We start from the raw sequence: 10,897 nt of genomic DNA, 5'->3' as shown, positions 1-10,897 counted from the left end.
GCAAAGTTCGAAATCGATAGCAGTTTGGCGATTAAAAGTACGAAACAATAAAGTATGGCTGTGTTAAGAATTATTTAACATTTCTTAACGAGAATTAGATAACATTTTTTTAACAGATCTCGATCCAAAAGCGTAGATTTCGGTTGTAATGGTTATGACATATAATTCCCTAACATGCACACGATAAATTTCGAACTAGCCTTATGAAAATATAGGAAATTATTTAATACTAAATGAATCGAGGTTTACGACACATCTTCGTTATTAACGCATTGCGGATGTTCATGCAAATACATATTTAACTAAAAAACGAATAGGAAAGTTATTTTTTAATTTCATATTTTGCACAATACATACATTTTACATGTTTCAGTTAAATAACTTATGCACAAAGATGTTGCATATTTCATCGATATGTCGCATATTTAACTCCAGTAAAATGTAGAAATCGCGAGCAGTTTGAACGGTGAGAATATGGAAGGACATTCATATTCAACGTATAAATGAATATTAACGGATAAATGTCAACAAACGCATCAAATTTAGAAAAATGACTCACTGTTTATCGAAATACGAATATTACATTCAATTCGTATTAAGAAAGTCCATTTTTAAATTAAAAAAATTCATTAAAAATTTAATTAGAAAATCAAATTTATATTAAATTTTAATATACATATATAGTGTAATAAATGCGAATTATGTAAATGAAAGGAAGCATGTTATTCGTACATTTTAAGCCGTTTCATCTCGTTCTGTATTCATATTTCTCAAGCTTCTTTATTCAAAGCTTTGAAACTCCTGATGGACTTAATGGATACGAACCAAACTTTCACACAATATTCAGAACAGATTATAATATAAGATAATATCTTAAAGCTTGAGTAAACTTGACTGTTTTGATTTTACAGTACTTTAGAATTCAAAAGTAGATCGAATAAAATATTTATCACCGTTTGATAAATTGTGACAATAGTTTGGATAACGTAAATGTATATTCCACATATCACTTGAATATTTAGCATATTTTCATACTTTTTTACGTTCGTAAATATTCTTTGCGTGTCTCAAGTGCATGAACATTCGGAACCTAATCATCGAGAATGTCGAACTCAAGCTCGAACGTGTTGATTGACAAATGATTTTCGATTTTTCTTTCGGCCCATCGTTGAAATCTAACTCTCTCGACGACTTTTAAAAAGCACTTAACAGTTTGAATATAATCGAATGAAATAGTAAATACCGTTCGGTTTAAACGAACACCTGCGATACAACGCGTTTCACGAACATATTTACTCGACAATAGAATTTCTTCTTGCATCCACGCCAAACAAAAATGAGTCAAGACTTACTTTAATTGAAATCGCAAGACGTCAGATGGATCGCACAGCTTAATTGATAAGGTCGCAGATGGAACAAGTACACTTGCATCGCAATCGAGCGAAACTCGTGCCATTAACCGAGTTCGTTAAACGGTTATTCGTATTTCAATTAGTATTTCGCCTTATTGAACTTTGAAGCGTCTACCACCAAATCGATCGCTTCTGCACGCGATGTCGGGGCTTCGTTTCGTCGAACGTTTAAAACGAAATCAAATTAAAATATTATTTAAATTTTTTTAAATAATTTTTTTTAAAAACGCGTTTAGCCTGTGTCTAAGAAGCACGCTCGTCATCGAGCGCAAGAAATGATTAATTTGGTGTCGAATGACCTTTCGTGTTTCGTGGCATTTTCACTTTCACTAAAAGAGGCGCGTTCCTTTCGCGTAATAGTTTGCAAGCAATTAATATTTACATCTGAGCGAAATCCGTCGTTTACCAACATCGAAAACGTGATTCGCTTTTGGTGTTTAACCAACGAACGCCCACGTAAACACGCGTTTCCCACGTACACGGTTGAAAATTGCTCCGGGAGCAACAAGCGTCTGGAATAGTCTTATTGTTGTATTCGAAAGTCGCAAATTTCCTGCGTAAGAATTTTCTCGTTCCTGCCGGCATGTCGAGACGACGCGAATCGCAATTTCTGGCGAAGTAATATCTGTGACTGTCTACGACACCCGCTACAGTGACAATTCGTTGAATTCCCATGGCACGAGACGTTATCAGAGTTTACCGCGTTTAAAGGCTATTTTCACGGTGATTGCGTGTTTTGTGCGAACCGTGGCCGGATTCAGGGCACGAATAATCGATGACGCGCCAAAAAATTTACCTAAGGTACGCGCGTGCAACCGAAAATTAACAGAGGCGAACGCGTCGGAATAATTCCCCAAGTTTTGCGAAAACTTATCAGCAGGAAATGCAGGAAACGTTAATTCAATATTGATTCTTCTCGTTTGTTGTTATCGATCGATTTGCAATTCAGAACGACGAATTACTTACATCGAACGCAAAGTGTTTTTATCTTGAAAAGTGGAATAACAAATCTACGTCATATCTTTAAATTATAATTTCACTATCGTTTCGGTTCGTACTTATGCACTTCGTGACTGAAATTGTGTATTATAATCGTGGCAAGTTCGTCCAACTTACGCTAATTTCATACTTGTTATTCCGAAAGCTTTCGATAAATTAATCAACGTGTTTGTGGCGTACCTTCGTGTTATTCCGTAGTTGCAATAAGGTGTTTCGACGAGAAAGTATCTTTCGAGCAGTTGCGCGAAATCATTTCTGACCGAACTTTCAATTGCATTTTGCGCGTGGTATTATTCCCGGCGACGTACTAACTTTCCGGTAATCAGTTTCTTCTACGACTAATCGGCTTTTCATCTTTCGAAAGTACGTTGCGCGTCGCGTGCTCTTTTTATTTTGAACGACTCGATTCGTCGAACGAAGGCAAATGTAAGATGTACAAAGGCAAAGGTTCAGCAAATAAGGCTACTTTTACTGGCGTAAAATCTCATACTAGCGCTAAGAACGTTGGAGTGCCTGTCAAAGAAAAATTCTATTGAAGTTGCAGTCGCTGAAAGAAACTAAATAGGAACGAAAATAATAAATTCTTTGCGAGGCTCTTGAAAATTGAACAAAAACAGAACACAATTTAGTTATCTGGATACGAAGAAGGTCTTTGAAAACATTAATCAACGTGCTCAATATTTACTCTTATACGCCTTTTTGTTTGTACCCTTTTATGTCGTTAGAAATGTTTTAAATTAGAGCGAATTGTAAATCAACAGTTTGTGTATAATAAAACGTATCAAAGTATCAAAGAAATTTTTCAATCGAAAAGGGAACAATTGTTTTTCATTAGATCAGGAAGAACGTTTGAACGAAAAGTTGTAAACAATTATTCTACCTCAAACACTAAAGCATAGGAGACGCGTAGAATGCTCTAATTGTAAAACGTCAAATGAACGATGAGAAGCATGTTAGATGTATTTTGATAATTATAAACGAAAGATTTTTATTTCAGACTCTGTTAGTTTAAACACGTGCTGCTCGATGTTCGAGAAGAACTCAACTTTCCTTGAAATCGCATCGCAAGACTGAATGTTGTATCAGTGTATATATAACTAGTATTTATAGTAATAGTGTTGTAATAGAGCTCAAATTTTCCCGAAAAATATTTTTATTTCTATTATTGTTCTAACAGAGACGACAGGTTGGCCAGCGAATCTGATTATGTCTGGTATAATCTACTTCCCATACTCCACTTTGATGGGTTACAGGAAGGAGAATGTGCCATAATCGGTCAGGCCAGCCAGCCAACGTCTCGTCTCTGTACTTCATACGTGTTTATAATACCATTGACATTTACTTTTATAAATTCCATATCCGCGATCCCAATTTTCTTTATCCACTCATGTGTGTAAAATGCATAACCGTTTATAACAATAAAATTAAAAAAATACAAGAACATCAGGAATCGTAAACTATGAACAATGGTAGAACCTACTTTTGTATGCTGATATTTTACGTTGAACGAAACGTTGTTACAATCTTTGTTATTTTTGTCGATACACAGAGATTGCGAGCCGTCCTTCCCGAGTTTCTCATATCGATCCTTCGAATACAACGCGACTACGACATATCTACCTAATTAGAGGATCTGCTTCATTGCCTGAAATTGCCCTGTTCTGTTCGATCGGTCACGTTCGTCCTCCGTGGAGCAATCAAGTTGTATGAAATTTATTTTCTGGAAACGTTTACGATATACTATCAAACTTCTTACGCAGATTTTCTCTCGATTGAACTAATAAAGATGGTGGTCCAGCATCTTAGTAGAGCTAAATACCACCTCGATGGAATGAGAGGCTTAGAAAATTAACTCCATTGCTCGTCATAGAAGACGGGTATACGGTTTGAATGAAATCCCGGGAGTTGCATAGCTCAGCCATGGTCAAAGGATAAATGGGATGGTATGCAACCACACCCACGAATGTACTATGTATCTCGAGTGAGGCGCGAAAGGGTGCAAGTATCTACAAGGTGGTATACGATGTCCGTCGCTTCCAAATTCGGGCCAGTATATATATATATATCTGTATATGGTAAATGTAGTATAACCATCGCCTTTGTTCGATTCTCTATCTACTTTAGACAACACCGGTAGCAAATTATAGCTCGTAGAAAGCCTTCCGCGTCGGTTTAGGGTAAAACTTGATGAAAATTGTAGCTTTCGTTAATTTCAAAACTGAAACAAGACCAGCTCGGATCGTTAAAATGATTCCTCGCAAAATTCGACACCAGTTTTCAGTTCTTTAAATGTCATCTTGCACGCTTTGCTGGCTCCAAGATAAAAATGTTCAACTTAGATCACCTTTTGATGGACCATAGTATAGTATATTGCTGTGCATCTTCAAACTAAAATAGAAAAGAGTATTATACGGTAAACGTGGATGTACGTTGATCGTTTCTTACGTTATCCCATCAAGTTTCTTGCGAAGATCCGACCCGGTCGTTCAGAAAATTACGTGACACGGCGTGACAGGCTACCGCAAGAAAAGAGTGCAAAACATAAATCACTTTCCATTCCTATCAACTTGCCAAAAGAGTGATCATGTTGCAAGAGGTATTATTATTAACTCTTTACAATACAAGTTTTAAAAACTCATTTCGCTCTGGAATGGTGCACTCGGACCCTTCGACTTTGACGTGGTTTTACCCCATTTTTAATGAATAAAAAATTGTGAAAAAGTTCACTGAAATGCTTTCAAACGTGTAGCTTCTGTTCATAAACTTTAAACGTTGAAAAGATTTAAAGAACCACCCACCAAAGGATTAATAACATCAAAGTGTGCCTTGAAACCGTTCAGCTTCATCTGAAATATATTTTGTTATTGATAATGATAACGACGTAAATTAATTTTTCATCGAAAAACATTGCCAATCCATTAATAGTACTCCCGTGTAATGAATTGAGAATGACAAATTTGAGAAATTCAACTCGATGAGATGGCTCGCGTCGAGTAAACAGAAACAGGAATTGATATAGGTCCATTGCTTTTAAGCTGGAAAAAATCGGTGGCATACAAACTGTTATTACTCTGGTAGATGATTGCTGATTTCATCCAAGATCAATAGAATGAGAATAGTGTCAACACAAGTAAAGCGATAAAACATTAAACGTTACGACGCTTGTTTTCGGTCTTATTCGGTAAACAAGTATCAATCTAAAAAATATAATAGATTGGCATAGTGCAAGGGCAACGACAAAAGAAGCGAAAGATGTGACGATTTTGTTCGATGAAATAAAAAAAATTTACTTTAGGTTAATCAACAAAAAATAAAGAAGTCTTTAATTACATCTTACGTTCCTCTTGCACAATATTGGCATACTATGTATGTTTTATTAATACTTATTGAGTAGACCCAAAACCGGGTTCCACGAGATTAATAAATATTTTTAAACACTGTTTACCGTGCCTGTTATCGTCATTCTGTTGATGTGCCAAACAATTTAAACAGATGTTGCAATTTCACTGACGTTTTGTGGAAGTTTTCTTATCGAGATGTTGCAAACAAACGGTTCTAAATAATGTATATTAACACGCATTTTCGTGAACGAAGTAGCTATTATCCTTGTATACTGTATACGATCCGTAAGTGTGTCATTAGCATACTGCATAATGAAATCATTTCAGTCACCACGATAGAGCACAATGTAATCAGTGTAAACTACGCACATAATTTCACACGCAATATCGGTTAATTGAATTCACGTGAACTTCGACTAACTGTTGTTCACTGAATTCTAGTGAATCACGAGTATACAAGGTATATTCCATAACGAGATATCCACTTACGAAAACAAAATTTGGATATACATATTACACGATATTTTTACTAGCACATTATTAAATTCGGAGTAATCAGAATTTTTTTGAACAAAGTTTTAAACTCTGTTTTAAAATACGTAAATATTAATATGTATTTCCAATTCTATCAATAATTGGAAAATTCTCAACGTCGCTGATCCACGTGATTCCCGTGTCACTATCGAGTCGTCTCTCTTCTTCACCGTCGACCGTGGATTTTTAACATGCACCTCTGCATTCACTTTTTTCCAATTGTATTACACCCATTCGACCCAAATATATAAAATTCATTTGCAACGGAAAAATGGCGTGTCTCCAAAATTCGTTGCCTGCATTAACGTACATTTTATTACCTGTTCGATTTATTATTGCGTCCAAAAATGATCACATTTATTAATTTATCTCTCATAGAACGAATTTTATTAATACTATTATATTTAAAAAATTATCTTCGATATATTACTGACGATTATTAAGTAACGATACATCTGCAGCCACCTGCAACTTCGTAGCGAATTATAGATTAGTCCTTGGGCTAAGCTGAATTTGACACGCAAGTTCTAAGGCGTTCGAAGGGATTCGAAAGCCACTGTGTACCTATATAGAGATACTGTTCCGGCAACAGGATCGTCCTCATTGTCGGTGAAGTCTAGTAAATAGACACTCGGATTCATTGTTCTAACGCATTATCATAACGCTGAATGTTGGCATAGTTGGAGCTGCGCTGTATCAGCTTTACAACTGCAACACGGAGAGTCGAATGATGCTTTCGTCCCGTACAAATATAAATACAGTGGCAACCGTAAAAACAGGAAAAATATTTTCACACAATTTAAGTATACATACAGCTCAAAATAATAACTAGAATATAGTTTGTGCATTGTTGTAGAGGGTGGAGGAGAAAAAGTTTCAAGCAAAAGTTATTGATTACACAAGATAATATACAGGATTAATTCTTATCGAGGTACGAAGATCCACCGATCGACTTCTCTATAATACACAAATTTTAACTCGACCATTGAAAAGAGATAAATTGAATAAAAGATTAAAATACTGTACGGGTGGAAAAACCAATTCCAATTCCAGGTCCATTTAAACCTATGCAAACTGTTTCTTTCAGAGTCGTGAATTTTTGTTCAGTAGCCAAGATAATGTCCAAATGTGTAGACTTTACGAACCTACGCGACTTTAGTTTTCTTCTCCCGTTCTATCCGACTCCCTCTTCCTCGTTTTCGATCACATCATGCGAGCTTTAATCAACGTTTCTTGTTTCTTCCGAACGCTATCAAATGAGGGTCCCGAGTTCACAGTCGAATAACCGGTTAATTCCGGTTCATCGTCTTGTCTGTGTTCTAGCTTCACGGTTTTATCAGAAACCGAACGATAGCTCCTCGACAAGATGTTTGCATCTATGCTTCGACGAATCGTCTATCGTGCGATATTAATACCCGTCGTGGGGAAAAATTTCGTAACGCGTGCAAGATACGAAACGGGACGAACCGTCTTACGAAACACCGCAATAGCAGCAATATTTGAAAAAAAAAAAAACTGTTAATAATACATTAAATTCGAAACATTGCTCGGAGGAGGGCAAACTCGTAACGCTAACGAGTGTGAAACAAATCGTCCTATCGATCGAGTAATTTGTTGCCTCTGACAACAAACAAAAGTTATTTTATTGAGCTAACCGGTACGCAGTGATGAAAACGTGACAACTTTATATCGCGGCACGTGCGTATGCTTAATCGTTTTATCTTTTTGGGCAAACGTAGACTCTCAGATATTCGATAAAGTTATTTACTTATTTATTTACAGACAGGGAAGCTCTGGTATGTACATATAACGTGTACAACAATGTCGATTAATCTTGAACAAAAGTTAACTAGCTCGATACGACTCGCGTACCTTCCAGGTCTAATTTACCTATGTTCGCGCCAATGCATACAGAGGTGAGCAAATTTTTCTTCGAATCATAACAAATGCAACGAATTAAATTTTTATTTGTTCGTTCTAAAATATTTCGTTCGGTGATAAAAATTCTAGTTTATATTTAACGAATGACGAATAAATGGTTTATCTTTTATCCAGCAGTTTCGTCAACTTTGAAATCCATTCTGACGGCAATGTTTTTCAATTGCGTCTGCGTATTTGTATGCAACGAAAACGATTAAAAATTTCGTTCCCAACAAATTATGTCACGAATGCTTTCGACAAACAGACGGGCGCAGGTATATTTTATTTATAATTTTCTAATAGATATTTTACTTTATAAATTGCAGATCCAATTGCCTGATATGTAGATATATCTACAGACGGGATTCCATCGTTTCAACGACCTTCGTTAACGTCGAGACTAGAGATCTGGTCAAGCTGTTCGCTGATATTTATGGAGAAATATTTTCAGTTTTCAGGGAACAAGAAACATCGAAAGAAGTAAACACGGATTTAAAGATATCAGCATGTTCATTTTTGTACTATATTTAACCGCAGGTGGAACTCTGAGAGCAGGTATTCATACTAACAACTTGCTAGCACGATGATCTGAAACTAAAATTTTTATTCTTATTTATATTTTATAATTAAAATGATTTAAAAATGACAACGTGATCGCATAGAAAATTAAATCGCTCGTGTTCGCGATATTTTTTTTACTATTGCTAAGTTACTTATCTTAAGTAAGTTATTTTCCACAGAGATAAGATAATCCGTGTCTCTGCTGGGGGCATAAAAGCGAACAACTTGCGAAAGTCGTCGTTAACAACAACGATAGCGACGAACACTATCGTAAATCAAAAGTTTATGATTCGAATATTTGATAAATATTCGCATGCTATAAGTTTGAATATCGATATTCGAATATTACTACCCGAATATCACTGTTCCAATATTACTATATATTAATAATATATTATTGCATTATTCAGACAAAAAAATATTCCCAGGTTTTTCACGCGAATGAACCATCAGCCATAGCTTTTAAACATAAATTTAAATGGTGTAGGTATTTTCTTAAAATGAAACTCTGAATTGTAGTTTCAGAGATTCAAACATGTTTAATTTCAAAGAAATAAATGCCAATTATTAAATCATCTGTAACCAATTTACAAACTTCTAAGAGTAGAAATTCTACTGTGGCTAATTATTTGAGTAGTTAAATATTCAAATGATAATGTTTTGGGTACTCTACATTATTCTGTGAACAAACAGATCGAAAAAATGTCCCCCAGTCCTGGCTCGTCGACGTTTGAAATACGTTCAAAGTTCGACGACGTAAATGAGGACGGACGCTGCGCGGATTCTCTGAACGCTGGCAACTTCCTTGGCTTATCGGTTAAAAAGACGAACGAAAAACGAACTGGAGAAGGAAGAAAATAAATCGAAGAGTCGCGATAACGACGTCATAATTAATGTTGTTGCTAAATCGGACCCCCAGCAGAAGTTGCGTCATCGTAACACAAGATGACCCCGGAATGGAAAATATACGTATTTTTGCGATCTGTGGTAAACGCATCACGTGCGCGTGTAACGCGATCGTTTCTTTTTCTTTTACCATCGCGACGAACGTGAAATAATATCCCAAAGAAGGCTGCAAACTTTGGTACACGAACGTCGAATTAATTTGCAACTAGCGACGAAAATATTTTAAGCTACCGGGCTGGACGTTCTCGACGTTTTCAATTATTAAAATCGGCAGTAGGAATCTTGAAAGAAGTAAAATGCGTCAAAATATATTTTTTAACCGTTTTTTCGTGATTTGAGTTTAGAAACACGTACATAGAATGTAATGTAAGATGAATGATAAAATATTTCTTTTAAATTTCATAGTTAAATTGAAATCTCCTTTAAAATGTCCACGTAAGTATATAAACGTACTATCGTTCCCTAATTAATCATGTAGGTATACGAGGAAATTATTAATTAAATATAACTAATATTTTATAATGTTCAGTGGAGGTAATTTTCCTTGAAATTACAGAAAATGATGCAATTCCTGTAAAAGAATTTTTGATGATATGATATGTATATGACCCCACTATTAGCAACGTTTTAAATAGAGCAATTTTATACTCCAATTAAAAATAATGATGAAACTCACGTATTCTAATTCTCAATGAGAATGCTTTAAATGTAGATCATTAATTTTATCTAAACATTACTTCTGTGTCCAAAATACTTATACACGTTTATTATGTATTGGTCGAGCAATGCGACAGTGTCCATATACAAACGACTATCGAGTACTATTATAACCGAGTTAACGGTCAGTTGTCAAGATGTCTTTGTCAAAGTTGGAGTTGCCTTTTCTTAGTGAAAATAGCTGTGCAAGATATAGAAAAACCAAAATCTCAAACTCAAATTAAACACTGTATTTAAATAACAACAAAAGACAAACTGGTTTAAATTTTAAGCAATACAATCGATACTTGGCATGCTTTGTTTGTTTATTGTCGTATTGGTCAGCCGGTTGGACAACGACTTAATTGCGGTACGACATTTAATTGGAACGCTACTGTTTACGCATAATATATGACTTAAAGCGCGAACAACATCATTTCGGGCCGAAAATACATATTAATACAACTTTTCAGTCAACGTCTGACTTTTACAGAGCTGTAACTACAAAATATAATACATATGTATACA

This window comes from Colletes latitarsis, chromosome 11, assembly GCF_051014445.1.
Source record: "Colletes latitarsis isolate SP2378_abdomen chromosome 11, iyColLati1, whole genome shotgun sequence".
Lineage (NCBI taxonomy): Eukaryota > Metazoa > Arthropoda > Insecta > Hymenoptera > Colletidae > Colletes > Colletes latitarsis.
This window is presented reverse-complemented; position numbering follows the sequence as displayed.